This window comes from Callorhinus ursinus, unplaced genomic scaffold (genome assembly GCF_003265705.2).
Source record: "Callorhinus ursinus isolate GAN/ISIS: 27379988/994484 unplaced genomic scaffold, GSC_fseal_2.0 scaffold36, whole genome shotgun sequence".
In the NCBI taxonomy this organism is placed as follows: Eukaryota; Metazoa; Chordata; class Mammalia; order Carnivora; family Otariidae; genus Callorhinus; species Callorhinus ursinus.
In genome coordinates this window covers 5,631,805-5,649,333 of record NW_027397098.1, presented here as the reverse complement: position 1 = coordinate 5,649,333, position 17,529 = coordinate 5,631,805, and the positions used below count along the sequence as shown (strand labels likewise).

Below are 17,529 nucleotides of genomic sequence, written 5' to 3'. Positions count from 1 at the left end.
GGAGGGAGGGAGGGAGGGAGGGGGAGGGGGAGGGAAGGGGGAGGGAGGGAGGGAGGGAGGAGGGGAGGACATAAGGGGAGAGGAAGGAAGGGATTTACTGGCTCACAGAACTAACCTTGCAGTTGGAGAAGGGGGCTCAGCTGAATGATGGACAGAAACAGAACAGAGGGGCTTTCCATCCTTGCGCCACCACGCCTGTGATGGCTCACTCCACCTCCGAGACAGGCAGGGTGGCGGCCCCCGCCCCCCCAGCCACGAGTGCTGCCCGCTCAGGACGCCAGCAAGAACGACCAGGTCCATTCTGTGTCCCACCCCACCCCACCAGAGTCTCCGAACACACCCCGTATGCGATAAAGGAGAAGTTTGGCGGCTACAGTTCCTCTGAGGAGTTCCTTTCCTTAAAGGATTAGGAACAAAGGAGGATTTATTTTGTCCACTTGCATTTCCCTGCAGTAAAGGAAGGGGTCCAGGCCAAAGAAACAGACTGCCCTGGCCGTTTGCGTGGGGACATTTAAGATAAAGAACCGTGACCTGAAACTATGGAAAGCCTGGGAGGGAACCCAAAGGGGCCCAGAAGGGGGTAGGAGCAGGAACGGGGCGACATCATGGCAGAGAAAGAATGGACACGAAAGAACACGGAGCAGGTCGGGGGCCACCCCCATCTCGCGCCTGGGATCCTGACCCGGTCAGAGACACCAGGCTGGCGGGGAAACGCAGAGGAACTTGCCGGAGGGGGCAGCATTCCTCCAGCCGGCAAAGGAGACACGCCGGCGGGGTCCAGCCGCAGTGTCCCCGGCAGAGCAAAGAAGGACGGGCTCGGGGCTAACAGATGATGCGTGACTGACTGAGGCAATGGGTCTTTAGTTTCTGGGGCGAAACAAAAATGGGAGGGGCTTCTGCTGGGACGGGGTTGACGGCCCCTCCCCGCCACTGTGCCCTTTCCTCCTGCTTGCTGATGTCCCGGGGTGTGCTTTGCTTTGGTCTTCTGCCTGAGGCCCCAGGGCAGAAGGTGACAAAAGGCTACATTTTGAGACTGTGGCTGTGGGTTCCTGCAGAATCCACCCCAGCTTTGGGACCCTGACCGGCACCGCGAGACCCATATTCACTCGCGTGCTGCTAACGTCCTACCCGCTTCCCCACTCTGTCCTGCTCTCTCCGACTCAGGCTCCCTTGAACGTGTCAGGCGGAAAGGGGCCAGGACACGGCCACACGTGCCTGGGCTCCCTGCAGCTAAGAACACCTGTGACGGTCGCCCTGCTTCCTCCCCACGGCTATTCAAGCACACGTCCACGGACCCGGACTTGAGTCCAACTCTCCACAGAGGAGGCCTGGCTGCGGAGGGTCTCATGCTACCGCAGAGAGTGTATGTATCGGCGTCCAAACCGCATCAGGCCTTCCGAAGCTCTCCGAGGGATTCCGACCCACTGGATTCAGTGAGATAAACCACACAAACGTGGCACATGCCTCGCAATGAATTTGGCGCAGAGTAGATCCTGTGGAAAGCATGCGTGAAGGCACAGACTATGAATATTCCAAAGGGTTGGCGGCACCGGGAAGCACGCGTCCAGGTTGTATCGGAGCTCTGAGTCAGAGAGGAAATGTTCGTCGCATCCATCAACCAGCCGGAAGGCAAACTGATCATTTCCCCAAACAGCACTTCTCTTGCACACACAGTGGCCATGCAAGCAGAGGCTCCGAAACTTGAAGAGACCCTAAAGCCTTTGGCTGTGGCACTGGGCTCTGAGAACACACGCATGAATAAACAAAACCCCAAGCGGCTACTGAGACATAACTGAGTCTGGAAGGACATAGGTCCACAGACTCGTAGAGGAGAGACGCACAGACCACTCTACCTGACACCTGGGGCCCCCTGTCCCCGCCCCCCGGAGCAACGCCCGCCCGCCCTCCCCAGCCATACAGGGACACGTGTCGAAGCATGAAACCCATGCCATCTATTGGTCAACCAAATAACGACCTCGCCCCGTGACTCGCAGGCCTGCAGACACCGTCCCCCGAGGGTGGAGAGGACAGGGACCCATGTCTGGGCGTGCGGACGCGCGGTGCCCTGAGTGACCAAGTTCACATGCAGTCACCCAACAACGTGCTTCTGGGCAGAGAGAACCACTTGCTTGGGTTCTGCATTCAGTGATGTACACGGGGGATGCTTTCTTTTTTTCTTTTATTTTTTTTTAAATGTGAATTACTAAAGAAGCCTTCATTCACATTTCTTTTCTTTTTTTTTTTTTAAAGATTTTCTTTATTTGTTTGTGAGAGACAGAGAGCGAGAGAGAGAGAGAGAGAGAGAGAGAGGCAGAGGGAGAAGCAGGCTCCCAAGGAGCAGGGAGCCCGATGCGGGACTCGATCCCAGGACCCTGGGACCATGACCTGAGCCGAAGGCAGACGCTTAACCATCTGAGCCACCCAGGCGCCCCGAGGGGGTTGGTTTCTATGCGGAAAGTCTGACCCTGAATGCTGGATTTCTCTATTGAGAGCCAGCTACAAAAGCCCCGAAGCCTGCTTGCACCAAGGTTTTCTCCTCAATTTAAACACATGCTTTTCCCTAAGGGCCTCTGAGCTGGGACTGTAAAGAATTGCAACGAAGCCCTTGAAGTCGGACAGAATTAGTATGACTCGTTCCTCCTGCTGGATCTCGATAGGACACTTGAAACCCAGACCACATCCACTTGGTTCTTTCCCAGGACTGCATGTCAAGGCCGAGCCTGGTGAAGCTTCAGGGATGATTTGCAATAGAATTAAGAGTTGAGGGTTTAGAGTTTTGTGTGTGGGTTGGGGTTGGGAGGGGGATCTTCTTTTCAGCGGCAAGCACATCTTTCCAATCAAGCACCCAAATACACATTATCAGGGCAGAAACAGTGCATGGAAACCAGGACTGGGAGGTGGCCAGACGGAAACAGTTTCCATTAAAGCCACTGGAAAGAGGCAGAGTTTGGCCCAGAGGAATCCATGCTTTAGTCTCAGCAGCGCCGGGGGGCAGAAGGACGTAAAAAGAGAAGGCAGAAGGAGAAATGAACCTATGGGAGTCACTGCAGGTTTCCCAAGCACTGATTACGTGTCTATGACACGCTGGGTCACACAGACATAAGCGATTCAGGGCAAAGGGAAAAAACACTCAGAGGCCACTGGAAGGACGTTTCACCCCAGGAATGAAGGCCCATCATCCTCTGTGGGGCCAGCTTGAAGACAGGTCCAATCTTCCACCTTCCAGGTAAAGAAACCAAGGCACGGAGATAAGCTAAATGTAGCCTTTCCAAAAATAATAATAATAATAATAATAATAATAAATAAAGCAGTCCATGACTGCTTCTAAATCACAGGAATATCATGTCAGGAAACCTCTGATTTTATCTGGGTTCCAATTAGCCATGTGGACTGTCTTAGTCCGTTTGGGCTGCTATAACAAAATATCACAGTCTGGGGGTTTCAACCAATATGCATTCACTCCTCTCAGTTCTGGCGGCTGGAAGGCCAAGATCAAGCCACAGGCAGATTCTCTGTCCCGTCAGGACCCGCTTCCTGGCTCAGACGGCTGCCTGCATGCTTGTCCTCACAGGACAGAAGGGGCCAGGGGCCTCTCTGGGGTCTCTTTATAAGGACACTAAATCCCATCATGAGGGCTCCCTGCTTATGACCCAATCACTTCCCAAAGGCCTCGCCTCCTAATACCATCACCTTGGGATAATGACGTCGACATATGAATTTGGTAGGAGGACACAAGCTTTGGGTCCATAACATGGACCCAGCAAGCATCATGATCTGCAGACCGCCTGACCCTACACAGGAGGGACCCTCATTACTCTTCAGTGGGGAGGCATGGAAGTCCATGCTCCTGCAATATCTTTTTCTTTATTAAGCTGAGACGAGCTAATTTTTTTTGCACACTCATAAGACCTACTTTTTCCCAAATGAAAACCTCTTTTCTTATTCCTAAATGATGCAACATATTTTTTAATGCCTCCAGTTTGTCCAACACGGCACCAAATGCTTGATATTATCCCTTAGAACAATCTAAGAGGTTGGCATCCCACTTGGTGGTTGAGGACGCAGAGGCTCAGAGAGGTTAAGTCACCTGCCAAAGTCACAACGCTAACCGTGATCTGGTTGACTCCAAAGCCCATGTATGTGTCTTCCAATGTTAGCAACACCCTCACAGGTTTATTTGCACCCACGAGTGGGCTGTCATGCCTCCTTCCACGTGGCAGGAGCAGAGGGTGCAAATGAACAAATCATACTCTGCCGGCCCTTCTCTGGCTGAGGCTCATCTCGGTGACGGGACCAGAGAGCAGGTGCTGCTTCCTCCTGTGAACAGTGGGGGCAGGAAGCTATTTCTAGCAAGGGCCATGATGGGGCGGCACCAGCCCCCTCTGGCTGCCACACATAAAGGTGGCTCAGGCACAACTCCAAGGAGCCATGTGATGGAGTGGAGGGATGGTGGCTGTGGGGGCAGCAACCACTGTATTCTTGGTGTCACACGTTCCCCGTGTGCTTCCCCGAGCGTACGCCTGGTCAACCTGGCGGGTCTACTAAGTCACTGGCATTGAGCCGACCTTCTCCATTGTAAGCACCTGCAGAGGACAGCCGTGTGCCTTTCCACCTGTCTAACTGAATCCCACCCCCCAGGACCTGGTATTTCCACCACGGAACCCGGGGATGTGGCGGAGCCGACTTCGAGAAACCCATTCATTGAACACTGAGGGGCCCCTTAGACAACACGCTGCTGGTTGTGATAGAAATGTCATGGGCTTGTGTGAAAGACTTGTTTTCAAATCTTGGCTCTGCCACAAGCCGTGTGCTCTTGAGGTAATTACATGGCCTTTCTGTATTCTCATCAGCAAACCTGCTTCATACGAGCCATAAAGCAATGAAATGGAACCGTACCTGGAGTGGTAGGCGGCATGATCGGGCTCTAAACGACATCATGACGTGTTCATGGGCGGGAATGCTCCCGTTCTCCCCCTGGCCAGGGACCCCCGCCTCTCCCACATCAGATAGGGACCTGCCGTGGCTTCAGTGCTTGGCCAAAAATTTCAGAGCTGTGACCTCTGGGGTAAGACAAGAAGACTAAAGTGTATCTGACCAACGAATCACATCCTACCCCATGAAGGAGGGAGAGAGAGAGAGAAAGAGAGAGAGAGAAGAAAAAATAAAAAGAAGAGGGTTGGAGGGGAAGGGGGTTGCAAGGAGCAAGTGGGAGTTGGTTTTCTAAGAAGGACCCCTCATTTCTTGGTATGCAAGTTCCAGATAAGTTGGGGGACATTCGAGGAAAGTTCCCTTGTGGTTTGGAACCTGGTTATGTAGGACTCTGATGGACGTGTCAGTGAAAACTTGAATGGCCTTGAAAACCCGACCACAGAAGCATGACTGTCTTTGAGGGGGGGTCTCCGGTAAGGGCTTCAAGGACAGAGAAAACTCGTAGAGGAAACAGTTATGCAGTCATGGCAGGAAGCCTCCCAGCCTCACCACCTGAAGGAACAGGGAAAGTAGAAAATGTACCTTACACACGGGGTCATCTGGCCAAGGAGACGGCCACACCGAGCGTGGGAGGTGCCATCTGCCTTCTTGCGGCTTCTGGTAAAAGCCAAGAGGAAGAGGAAGCTAAAGGAAGGGCCCTTGGGCAAAAGGGAGCCTGATGTCCAGGCCTGGGAAATTCTCAACCTCTCCCGACACCAAATGGTGTCAAAATTAAGAAAGGGCTCCTGGGCCAAAGACAAGTGCAGGGCGCTGTCAGGAAAATCTGCTCTAAAGATGAATCTAGAAGTGTGATTGGGTCTTGGTCTGCTTGGGCTGCTGTAACAAATAGCAAGTCCCACAGACAGGGTGGCTGGAACAACCCTGTCCTCCACCGGGCGTCTATGACAGCTGAGGGTTATTTTTTTCTTCCAGTGGAATGAGCCCCAAAGTCTTACAGAGAACTGTAGTGGGAGAAACATGGCCAGCGTGGGCTGGAAGGCAGAGAGCACACATTGAAATGATGCCTCTGGACCCTGGACCTGGTACAGGTGGGAAGCAGACTGAGAAAAGGATGCCCCAGGAAAAGGTAGGATGACCCAGAGGGAGAAACAGAGGCAGGCGGAGTGGGTGTGAGAGCCGCGGAATTTGCCCCAGGAGCTGTCCGCTGGTGCCGCCTGCCTTTCACAAGGGCTCTGAGCCCATGACTTGGGCGCATCCCCACTGTCCCCCCTGGATGAACAGACGGCCTACAGCACCGTCCCCTGCTTGTCCCATCATTGTCTGTCGTTGAGTGTGGGAGGGGGTGGGTAGCTTGTCTCTAGTTCACAAACTTCAGATCCGAGAGAAGTGGATTTGAGGGCTCAAGGAGCCTCGTCAGTATGGATAAACTGACACTCCACGAGGATGAGGCTTTAGGGGGCCTTGGGAGAGGCTGAGCACACCTTGCACGTGGGAAGGCCATGGACCACTGCAGGACAGAGGGCGAGTGCGGCCGCCAGCCTCCAAGACGCCCCCTACGGATCCCTCCCTCTGTTGTTCTCAGGCCTGTGCTGTCCGTCCCTTCCGGAATGGGACTGACCCACGGAACCAACAGCACACTGGAGAACTGAAGCGTGCGACTTCCGAGGTAGTTCTAACACTGCGACTTCCTCTTATTCTCGCTCGGGGCCCTTGCTCTGGGAACAGCCAGCGGCCACGTCATGAGGGCACCTGAGCAGGCCTCTGCTGACAGAGAGCGTGGACTTGCCAACCGTGCACGGGAGCCACGCTGGGGGCAGACCCACCGGCCTCCTTCAGATGGCCACAGAGCCCTGGCTGGCTCCTTTTACTGCAACCTCGTGAGAGAACACAAGCCCCATGATCCTACTAAGGTGCTCTTTAATTCCTGCCCCATAGGCACTATGCAAAAATAATACGCTTAGTATCGGGTTCAGCTGCGACTGTGTGGGGTAATTTGTTAGCCAGCAACAGCTAACTACTACAGTATGGAAATAAACACATCAAAAATTTCATGCAATTGGTTAATTAATGATGAAAATAGGAATACAGCTCCCAGAGGAACTGTAGGAACTTGATATTTATGGGCAATTTAATGAAGGGCTGTTAGAATCTGAAGGCTAAGTTAATACAAAATAATACGAAACCGGTTCCTGTCCTACAGAGTAAGGAACTGCCACCTTTGGGTTATCTTTTCCACCAAACAGAAATCAGTGCCATCCCTGTCAGTCAAAAATCTAAAGTTCACACAGAACTTCCGAGACCTTTAATCAACAGGAAGCAGGGAATGGAGTCATTCTTTGCAGTGAGAGCCTGCTCTGTGGCTTGTTGCACGTTTAGCAGCATTGTGGCCTTTGTCCCGCTACTTGTCAGCAACACCCCCGCACTCCCCACCAGTCATGACAAACTGAGAACCACTGCCTCAGATTTTTAAGTAATCCTTGGGCAGACCTATCGAATGATGCTCATTTTGACACTGACATGACATGCCGTCCACTTTTTGGCCTCATTTCCAAGTTTTAAATACTTTCTCATAAGGAGCGTCTGTGAGCCAGGAACTGAGAAAAGAAGCTCCCTCCCATTTGACTGCTTCCAAGGAAAGGGGGTTCTGGCCCCCTGCTGCTGCCCCAGCTAAAACTGGACACAGTATGGTCTCCTTCACCCCCGCCCAGAAGGGGACAGGAAGGAACGGGTAGGGAGGGCAAATCCAGTCAGAATCAGGGATGGGGTCAGAGAGCTTCCGGGGTGAGCCTCATGGCACTATATAGAGACTTGCCTCAAAGCAGCTCAGGCAGGAAGATCAGCTGTTAGCCCAGGAGAACGTTAGGGAGAGGAACAGGATGCCCAAAGAGAACCCCAGGCCCTAACTAAGGTTTTTTGGGGTTTTGTTTGCTACCTTTTCAAAATCATTTTAAACATGCAAGAAAAGAAGAAATTTGAATTCACCTTTGGGGGCAGATTGATTCTTTGTTTTGAAAGGAACCAGTACGTTAATTCCTTCAATGAATTAATTCCCCTTTAAACCGATGAGGGATAGAAGCAGAAAAATGTTCAACCTTAGCCCGGAAGGCTGACCTACAGCCTGCCTAGTACCGATAAGGATCAAATACGTGCCGGTTGCTGCATTCTTAAAGTCTCCTGACTGCCTGTAAATCTCACCCATAGTTAATGTCGAGCTGAATGATAAGTAGCAGAGAAATCTCGCAAAAGTAGTTTTACGAGCAGAAATTCGAAGAAGACGTTTATGATCTAATACTCCCTGCATGTCCCCTTCCTGTTGAGCACCAAGCGTACAACCACCAGCCTCACACCGCAAAAGTGCAGCCCCGTCTGCCCACAGGCCCTGTCCCTGTGCTGCTTACATAAACTTACTAAGCTGCACCATTGAACACCGCAAGAATTCTTTCGTGGCTGTCACATTCGACAATCCCGCAACAAAACCATTACTTCGATTACTGAATATAAAGCAAATACTCACCATGCTTGTTGAGTCTGTTGGCCTGTATGTGGATGTTTGAGGCTGAGAAGCTCCATATTCTGCACAGAGTAAATGACAGAATCAGACCTAGACCTGAAAAAAAATTAAGGGGTGGAGGGATTGGTTTGCAGTGACTATACCTGCAGCCAGTGGGGTGATGTGTCTGCAGGAGGCCAGACTGGGTTGGAGAATTCCCCCACCAGGGAAGGAGGAAAGGCCAGGGCAGGGAACCGGTGGGGCTTGTTATCACTTAGCCTTTGGGGCGGCTGTGGCACTAAGATTAGAATTAAGGCCCAGTGAGGACTCATGTTAGACAGTCATGTTCGAATGGACCAGTTTCATCAGGGATCAAAAGGCAAGGGAGCACTCCGGAGGCCAAACGGGTGTCCCTCAAACCTAGGGGTTGTTCCTATTGTCAATCATCCTGGGAACAGGCTGGTCTTGAGACAGGGAACAAGGATCAGGGAGGCCAGCCTCTGACAGGAGAGATGGACATTCTTTCTGGGCCTCCCAGCAGCTGGGCTGGACCCTGAATCAAGGACATACACAAAGCCCTCCAAGGGAAGGAAGCCAGATGGGGGAGCCCCGGAAAGGACCCCAGGACAGACCTACCTAGAGAACCTAAGGGTAGCCACATCCAGTAGCCTTATCACTTACGTATGCTGTATTTCCTTCCCTCTCTTCCTCCCTAGCTCGTCACCCCAGCCTGGTTTCTGTTGTGGGGTAGGAATTCAAGGGAAAACCCTGTTCTGTGCCTAAAATACAGTGCCAAGTGCCAAAGCTGGCATTCTGCTAAGGACAACAGCCGGAGAGAGAGGAACAGTGGCCTGGCCCAAAGACAGAGCCTGTGTGCAACATTACAACCCCCAGATTGGACCTCTGAGAGGTCTCAGGAGGACTGAGGCTCTGAGCACATAGGGGGCCCAAGGTTAACAATTCCCAAGACTAACAAGCAACTGGGGAAATCATGGAAAGATGAAGTGTGGTTGAGGTGTGGTCACAGACAGGTTAGGCCTGGACATGCAGGCTCTTGATGAGTGATGGATAGACAGGCAGGCGGAGACACAGGTGGTGGGGGGGTGGATAGGCAGGTGGACACATACAGGTAAAGGATGGATGGTGGAGGCGTTCAGAGCATGTTACCTCAAAGGAGGCCACTTTGGCATATTGATTATTTTGAGTTAAAAGACTTAAGAAACAGCTGGTGTGGGGCATCTGGGTGGCTGAGTCAGGTAAGCATTTGAGTCTTGACCTCAGCTCAGGTCTTGATCTCAGGGTCATGAGTTCAAGCCCTGCATGGGCTTCATGTTGAGCATGGAGCCTATAAGAAAAAGAAGGGAAGGCAGGAAGGCAGGCAGGCAGGAAGGAAGGAAGGAAGGAAGGAATGAGGAAGGAAGGAAGGACAGAAGGAAAGAAGGAAGGAAGGAAGGAATGAGGAAGGAAGGAAGGACAGAAGGAAAGAAGGAAGGAAGGAAGGAATGAGGAAGGAAGGAAGGAGGAAGAAAGGACGGAAGGAAGGAAGGACGGAAGGAAGGAAGGAAGGAGGAAGGAAGGACGGAAGGAAGGAAGGACGGAAGGATGGAAGGAAGGAAGGAAGGAAGGAAGAAGGAAGGAGGAAGGAAGGAAGGATGCAATGAGGACGAAGGAAGGAAGGAAGGAAGAGAAAGAAACAATCAGCAGGTGTAAAACACTTGGACCCTACTTTTTCTTCCTGAAAGCAGAAGGTAAAACTCCCATATGAAAGTGCCTTCTCTGTCCTGGGAGGAAAGAAACATTCTTGTCACCAGAGACTGGGAAATGGAGGCCGAAAGATCCGTACAAGCAAACATTAAACAGACCCGTAACTTCCTAGATACTTCTGCATAGTTTCCTACTCCTAGCCCAAACACCTCTGTCTTTTTTTTTTTTTTAAAGATTTTATTTATTTATTTGAGAGAGAGAGAGAATGAGAGAGATCACACGAGAGGGAAGAGGGTCAGAGGGAGAAGCAGACTCCCCGCTGAGCAGGGAGCCCGATGCGGGACTCGATCCCGGGACTCCAGGATCATGACCTGAGCCGAAGGCAGTCGCCTAACCAACTGAGCCACCCAGGCGCCCCTTGATAAGTAAAAATGTATTGTCTCTTTGTCTAAAAGGTATGAAAGCTTCCTGTTCTGGTCACTTCTTCAGGTCTTCATTATCTTGAGATGGCTCCCACATACACGCAAATATTTAATTAAACTTGTATGCTTTTCTCCTGCTAATCTGTCCTATGTCAATTTAATTTTTAGACCCAGCTGCAGACCCAAAGAAGGTAGGGGAGAATTTTTCCTCCCCTACAATACATAAATAGATATTGATATAGGTATAGGGAGGGAAGGAAATTATAGAGAAAACATTTATATTTATTCTCTTCCTAAAATGTGGACAAGGGGCAAAGAAAGGATGTGAAAACATAAATGAATGGGAACCACACAATGCAAATTACTTGCTTTTGCTCATCACAATCCAGAAGGAGCTGCAGAGGCCAAGTTCAAAGCTCCCCAGGCTTCCTCTGCCCTAGGTATGTGTGATGGACACGCTTCACAGCAGTTTCACCCAACACCAACCAGGACGTCACAGCTTAGCATGAAATAGAAGTCCGAGAGCCAAAGGACTGGCCCACTGTCATAGGAAAGGAGGTAAGCAGAGGAGGTTGTCCAGATGGGCCCCGAGGGAAGGCTGGTCTTTGCAGGTATCGCTGCGAGCTCCCTGACCCCACAGCCACAGGGTTCCTTCAGGAAGGTTCTGCTGCCCTTCACCCGTCTCCTACAGAAAGGGAAGGTTATGATACTTTGCCTACTTCCCTAGGGCGTGTCAAGCAGCTCAAGCAACTACTCTAAAGAATGTGGCTATTTGCGGATAAAAGACCCTATGCAGGGCTACCTAATGTCACTTAATAACTACACAAGGCCCCCAGAAACATGACAGCCCAACAGATTGTGCCAAAGGCTTTTGTGACGAAATGGAGCCCAGTGGGGCATTAAGAGTCCTAATCCTCTGTGAAAGGCCTAACTGGGGAGCCCCAGTCATATGCAACGTGCGTATTTTTCTACACATAAAGCTGATTATCTACCACTTCCTGGAAACAAGGGAAAAATTACTTGTCATTATTTTAGACTAAAAAATAGTGAGTTCTGGAAGTTTCTTGACTCCCCTCCTACCTGGCCCATTAATAGCTCTAAAGAGGAAAGACTACCACGCTGATTTGGGGTGACGCAATGGGTGACAGCATGCTTCATGTCTTAAGAGGAGGTGGGCGAGAAGGATCTACCTTTAAAGAACTCCAATTAAAGTAATTACCATTGTTACCAAAATTACTGTTTTTAAAAGCCTGAAGTCCTCTATTGGAGAACACTTCAGAAAGCTGTGGGAAAAAAAACCCCACATGACCAGCACGATTAGGTAGAACAAAAGCCAAGCCTTGTTTAAAGCGAGCTGCTTAAATCCTCCCATGCCTCCGCGCCACGGTGGCAAGTCACCATTCCTGAAAGCCTGTCATACTTTCTTAAGTTTTCAAAGAGCTGTCAGCAATATTCCCAGGGTGGGAGGGCGACGGGCACGTGAGCGGGGCTACACGTGGCAGGTCACATGGGGCCAGGGCTGTCTCCTTCTGGCCCCTCCTGAACTGCTCTTCGGACGAGGCACATGCCGTGGCTCCTCGTTCTGGGCCACAGGGTGGACGGGCCACAACGGGCAGGGATGGGGGATGCTAGGAGATAGGCCAGAGCCCCTCCAGGATAACCTTTGCACTCTTGATGTGGTGCGGAAAGATCCAGGTATTGGTGGGCTTGCTCTCAGATTATGAAGGCAAGGACGGCTTTTGCACATTTTTAGTGTGTTGCAGATGTATATTTTCTGCAAATTGTCCTAAACGTCAACCGCTAGGAACATAAAATTAATAATAATAAAAAAAGAAATACAAAATATAAGCCCCACAACATTGTTTTCAGGCTCATCAGGCAAATACAAATCACTCTGTGCATTTGCTAGAACAGATGCTAAGAGCTTCCTCTCGATTTCTGTACTTCCCCCACTGCAGACCACTGGTCCGGGGCTACCCTTCATGCAGCTCTGGTGGAGAACAGCACATGTCAAAGTCGTTGCTAGAATACTCAGTCACCCAAGGTGGTCACAGGCAGATGGTTCCACTGGTCAAATGAGGCAGGGAAAACACCTCATCTCCTCTCGGACAGGCACAGTGCATGGCGGCAGATTGAAGGCTCTGAGATATCCTGTTTCAAAAGAAGCAAAAAAAACTCCCTTTCTTGAGCCCAGTTCTCCAAATTTATTTGCTCACTTTCCCTTTCTCTCTTTTTTTATTTGCTTACTGATTAACTTATTCTTGCCTAACACTTGCACTATTTGCCTGAGGACATCCCACCGACCCCATGTTAAGAGATGCTTGCCTGGGGTCTGGCCTTACGGGCATCTGCCCCGCCTCGAACAAGTCAGTCAGGAATGCTGGACCCCAAAGTGGAAAATCCCCGCCAGCCCACATCAACCCCTCAGTGGCGATGTCTGGACCCATTTGCGGACCATGCCAAATGGGCCAAGGAATCGCTCCTGGTGACGGTCAGGTTCCTCTTGCTTGTTCAGCAGCAGCAGGTAGAACTCCCGCTATTAGTGCTACTCCACTTTGGTGATGGCCCGGCACGCTGGGACACGGCAGCCTTTAGCAGAAGCCTGTGCATAGAATAAACTCGATCAAGGGTAAGGAGACCACGAGCTTCGCTGGGGAGCGGAGATGCACCAGCTACAGCGACTCTGTTTATCTTTCCCTGGGCTCACTCAAGCTAGGCCCAGAATGGCTTTTCCTAATTAGCTGGCATCAGGCAAACATCGCCTGCAATCAGTGTCCTTACAGGAGGCTTTCGAATACTGCTCGGAAATACATTTGAATGCGCTACGCCTCCCAATTCCCCTCTAACAAAACAATTATCCACAGTCCAATTTCCGCACGCGGGACCCCAAGCGCCATTCACACTGGGGTCAGTAGAACGAGGGTCTGGTGGTGCCAGCACTCAACTGCCAATGATTTTAACAGTCGTAGAGACAACTAACTCGTGGCGGCAGCAGGTCTAGAACACCACTGTCTTCCAAGGACAGGCCTTCACAAATCAAAGACACGCCAAAGTCAAGGCCTCTAACACCACCTTGTACTCCTGTGCGGTCACTACTTCACAATCTACTCGATATAAGCCATCCCAAGTCACAGAAAACAGTGTTTCTAGGCCTAGGAGTCGTCCTGGTCCCACATAGGCACAGTATCTCGTCTCAGAAAATCAAGCTCCTTGTCCGCGTGTTGCGTCCTCCCTCCACACATCCGATGTGACACCCCAGCCACTGCAGAGACTAAGAAACTTCCTACTGACACAGGCATAATTAGGAGGACCCCAGACTATGTCACAGGCTTCTGTGCGGTTATGAAACATGCCAGAAAATTCTTAAATACACCTCTCGACAAAAGGTGGAGTCTGATTCCCCTCCCTGTGAAGAAGGGCCGGGGGTGGGGTGGCGGGGCTTGCTCCTGACAGACCACAGCAGGAGACATGGCTGCCTATCTCCCAAGGCAAGGCCAGAAAAGGGGTACGGCTTCCTCCTGGTTGTCTCTCTCTCTCTCTCTCCCTCTCTCTGGGGACATACAGCTTTGGAACCCTGAGCTGCCACATAGGAAGTGTCACCATCTGGAAGACACCATGCTGGAAAGACCACGAGTGGAGAGCACAGAGAGATGCCTGAGAACAAGGAGCTCCAGCTCTTCCAGCCCAGATGCCACGCATGGGAGTAAAGAAGCCTCTGAGATGCTCTCAGCTGCTCCTGAGCTGGGTGACATAATAAATGTTCATGGTTGTTTCAAGCCATGAGGTTTGGGGTGATTTGTTACTTGGCCATAGCTAACTAATACACTCCTTGAGTGGGGCACCACCGAAGCCCTTTCTACTTCTCTTTTTCTCAGCACACACTGTTGGCCTCTTGAAGACTCCCCCAGCTAGAGGAGCTCACCTACAAAGGAACACCTAAGCACACCTGGTCTCACAGACTTAGCCCTGAACAGCCTCTCTGCCCCCATTGCTCACACTTCACTTCATGCTGCTTGCCTCCTTGGGGCTGACCCTTACTTTCTATTTGAGACACCTGTAGTTACAAAGCCCAGCTGGTCACTTGGTTGCTAAGTTGAATGCCCTGTTCTCTTGAGTTACCAAGCTTAGCTCTCTCATGCACCCACCATGTGCCTGGTGAGCTGATGTACCCCATCCCTGGGCTCCTCCACTCACAAGGAGCCCCATCAGGTCCAGGCATGGCTGGCTGGTGCCTACAACTTCCCCATGCTTCCTCCCTCCCTCACGCTACTGTTTATGGAGCATCCACAAGGCTCCAGGAGCAGAACGAAGCTGATAATCTCTCACTGTTCAGTAGAAGCAAGGAGAGAAAACTCTTATCTTCGTTAACAGGCTGATGAGCCAATGCCAACCAGGAAGTTGTGCAGCCGGGACAGAAAACTTAAAGGGGAAAGATCTACTTTTTGTTGTTATAGTGGCGTGAGGTCTTGTATGGCTGCGAGTGGGCACAATTGCGAGTTTTGTCATCTCTAAAACAGAGATGGTCACAGTGCTGTCATAAGGAGTACATTGGACGATATATGCGAGAAGTTTCGCCCCGTGCCTGACGTACAAGAAGAGCTCAATAAACGTAGGCTTTTCTTACTCTCCTGACATCCTACCCCAAGTTTAATATGCCCCGCACTGAGCTCTTCGCATCCCTCCCACGCCTCCCACATCGTCCCCATCCTGGTTAACGGCACGTTATCCTTCCACTTAGCCGAAAAACCCCAAACTGCTGGGGGCATGCCACCTCCTTTCCCTTCTCTCACGTTCCACGTGCAACTGACTGGCAGTGCATTTTGATTCTACCTTCAAAACAGATTCAGAACCAACCACTTCTCACCACTGGTGTCTCTTACCTTGTCCAAGCTCTCATCACCCCCCCGTGGTTCCCGGCCGAGATGGGCAGACTGCTCTGACCGGCTTTTCGACCTGCTGCCGGGAGAACTGTGGTTAAACAGAAGTCACATCAACTGTTTTCTCAATAACCAGTGGTTTCTGATCATTCTCAGATGAAAGCCCAGTCCTAATGACCTCGGGATCTAATGATCTGGCCCCTGTTCTGGACTTCTCTCTCCCACCCCTCTCTCACCACCACCACCCACCCCTCCCCACCCGGCCTCCGGCACGTTGTTGGATTCAGCTTCTCCGGCCTTCCTCTGGTTCCTCAAGCACACCAGACCTGCTCCTGCTTCAGAACATTTGCACTTGTTATCCCTTCTGTCTCAAAGACTCTTAACAAATATCTGAATGGCTTGCTTCCTCAGCGTCTTCCAGTCAACTTCTCCAGGAGGTCTTTGCCAATCATCTTAATTATAATTGCAACCCCTCCCAATGCTCTCTTTCCCTCCCTCATGCTTTCAGTTTTGCCATAGCCCTTCTCACTGTCTACCACACTGTGTATTATTGACTTTGCCTTGCTTCCCCTCCCGGAATGGAGTGTAAGCCCAGGAGGGTGTGGGGTCTGTTGGACACTGCTGTATTCCCAGTACCTAGAAACAGTGCCTCATACATGCCAAGTGCTCAACAAGCGTTCACTGGAGGGGGCGGGGGAAGGGGACACAGCAAACTATTTCTTGCCTTAAATGATCTAGAAAATACCCAAGCTGATGATGGTTTTGAAAAAACCTTGCTCGGTTTTGAAACTAAAATGGAGAAAATGTTTGTAGTTCTTCGGTAGGGAAGGGAAAGATGGCGGCCCCTTGGGTACCGTTCCGCTCATCTTTCACTAGGTGCAGGTACAGTGGAATCACCATTAGCATGTGGCTCGGCCTTCTGCTGGTGGTAGGCATCATCCTCATTTGCATGTGGGGGTTAGAGTTCATCTCTTTGATAAAGATGCTCGCCCAAGGTGAAGAATAGAGCAGAGTTAGAGGTCAAGTCTTCCCTCTGGGATGCTAGTTCTTAGGGAGGCCCTCTGACACAGTCAGTGGCAGGTCTCTGAGTTACTCACAGTGGAGTAAACATTTCCCGGATGTGTCAGTCAACAGCTTGATAAATCACAAAGCATGTTGAGCTGGGGGGGGCGGGGTCACAGTTTATGGGTTTTAATCCCCTAAATGCTGACATGGACCAGCTCCATAAGCTCCACGACCTGCAGGGGACCACTCTACAGCTGAGGAACTTGCCACAACCCCGTGAACTGAGCTACTCCTCACCTTCTCAGGAGGGTGACATCACACATGTCACAGAGAGCCCAGCTATTCCAGGCAAGAGCCATACACGCAACTAGGGGGAAAACAGGAAAACAACTAAGGCATTTGGCAGTGACAACCGTGCTTCATATACAACAGCTTTTTTCTTCTTGCTTTTCTTATTTTCACTCATTCACTCTTTCAGCAAATGCCTATTTAACATCCACCTAGGTAACAGAAGTTTGTAATGGAGCTTACCTTCAGAGGAGCCTCATTTTCTGTGTCCTTGACTCCATTTTTTCTTTCGGAGCAGTCTACTCCATGCCTCTCTCTGGGGTGAAGTTCAGGGCCTCTACGGCAAGAAAGGCAGTTGGGTCCTTGCCGGATGGTCAACAGAGAAGTTGCAGAAGTTATAGCCCTCAGAAGGCCCAGCTAAAATCTGCTGGCAGAGGCCGACATTCTGTTACCACCACATGCATGACAAATGGGGTTGGGCAACCTATCTGCGTGTGAACTTCAAAAAGTACTTTAGGAAAAAGTGATGGGGGAAGGCCAGGAGAGCGATGACTAAAGATTTACTGGAAACAAACGTGTCAGGAACTCTGGGTTCAGAGGGATGGGTTTGTCAGAGTTGGCATCCACCACGTGGCATGAGGCCCAGGCATAGCAGGTGGTACAGACATAGCTTTAATTGATAGCTTAATTAAGGAATTAGGTAGGTTATAACTTCCCAACTACAGCCTGCTCTAGCTAAATTTTATCGTCTTCCTTTTCCATAGAAACACACAGATAGACGTAAAGGAGGGCTGGGTGTCATACACCCAGGAGC

General features: G+C 50.9%; 1 long non-coding RNA gene across 4 annotated transcripts in view; it reads right to left on the bottom strand.

Moving 5' to 3' along the window:
* The window catches only part of LOC112810057 (uncharacterized), a 63,150-nt gene extending 46,075 nt beyond the window's left edge, over positions 1-17,075 (bottom strand). Inside the window, exons 1-5 of one of the 4 annotated variants that reach the window (XR_012374569.1) lie at positions 16,959-17,075; positions 15,426-15,501; positions 8,444-8,536; positions 4,897-5,060; positions 2,353-3,219 (exon numbers count right to left, since the gene is read on the bottom strand). This is a non-coding gene — a long non-coding RNA (uncharacterized lncRNA). Of the gene's footprint in view, positions 1-2,352; positions 3,220-4,896; positions 5,061-8,443; positions 8,537-10,547; positions 12,697-15,425; positions 15,502-16,958 lie in introns of those variants that run through there. The other 3 variants (XR_003204737.2, XR_003204738.1, XR_003204736.1) reach the window with 3 other exon arrangements.
* Positions 17,076-17,529: the final 454 nt, after the last annotated feature.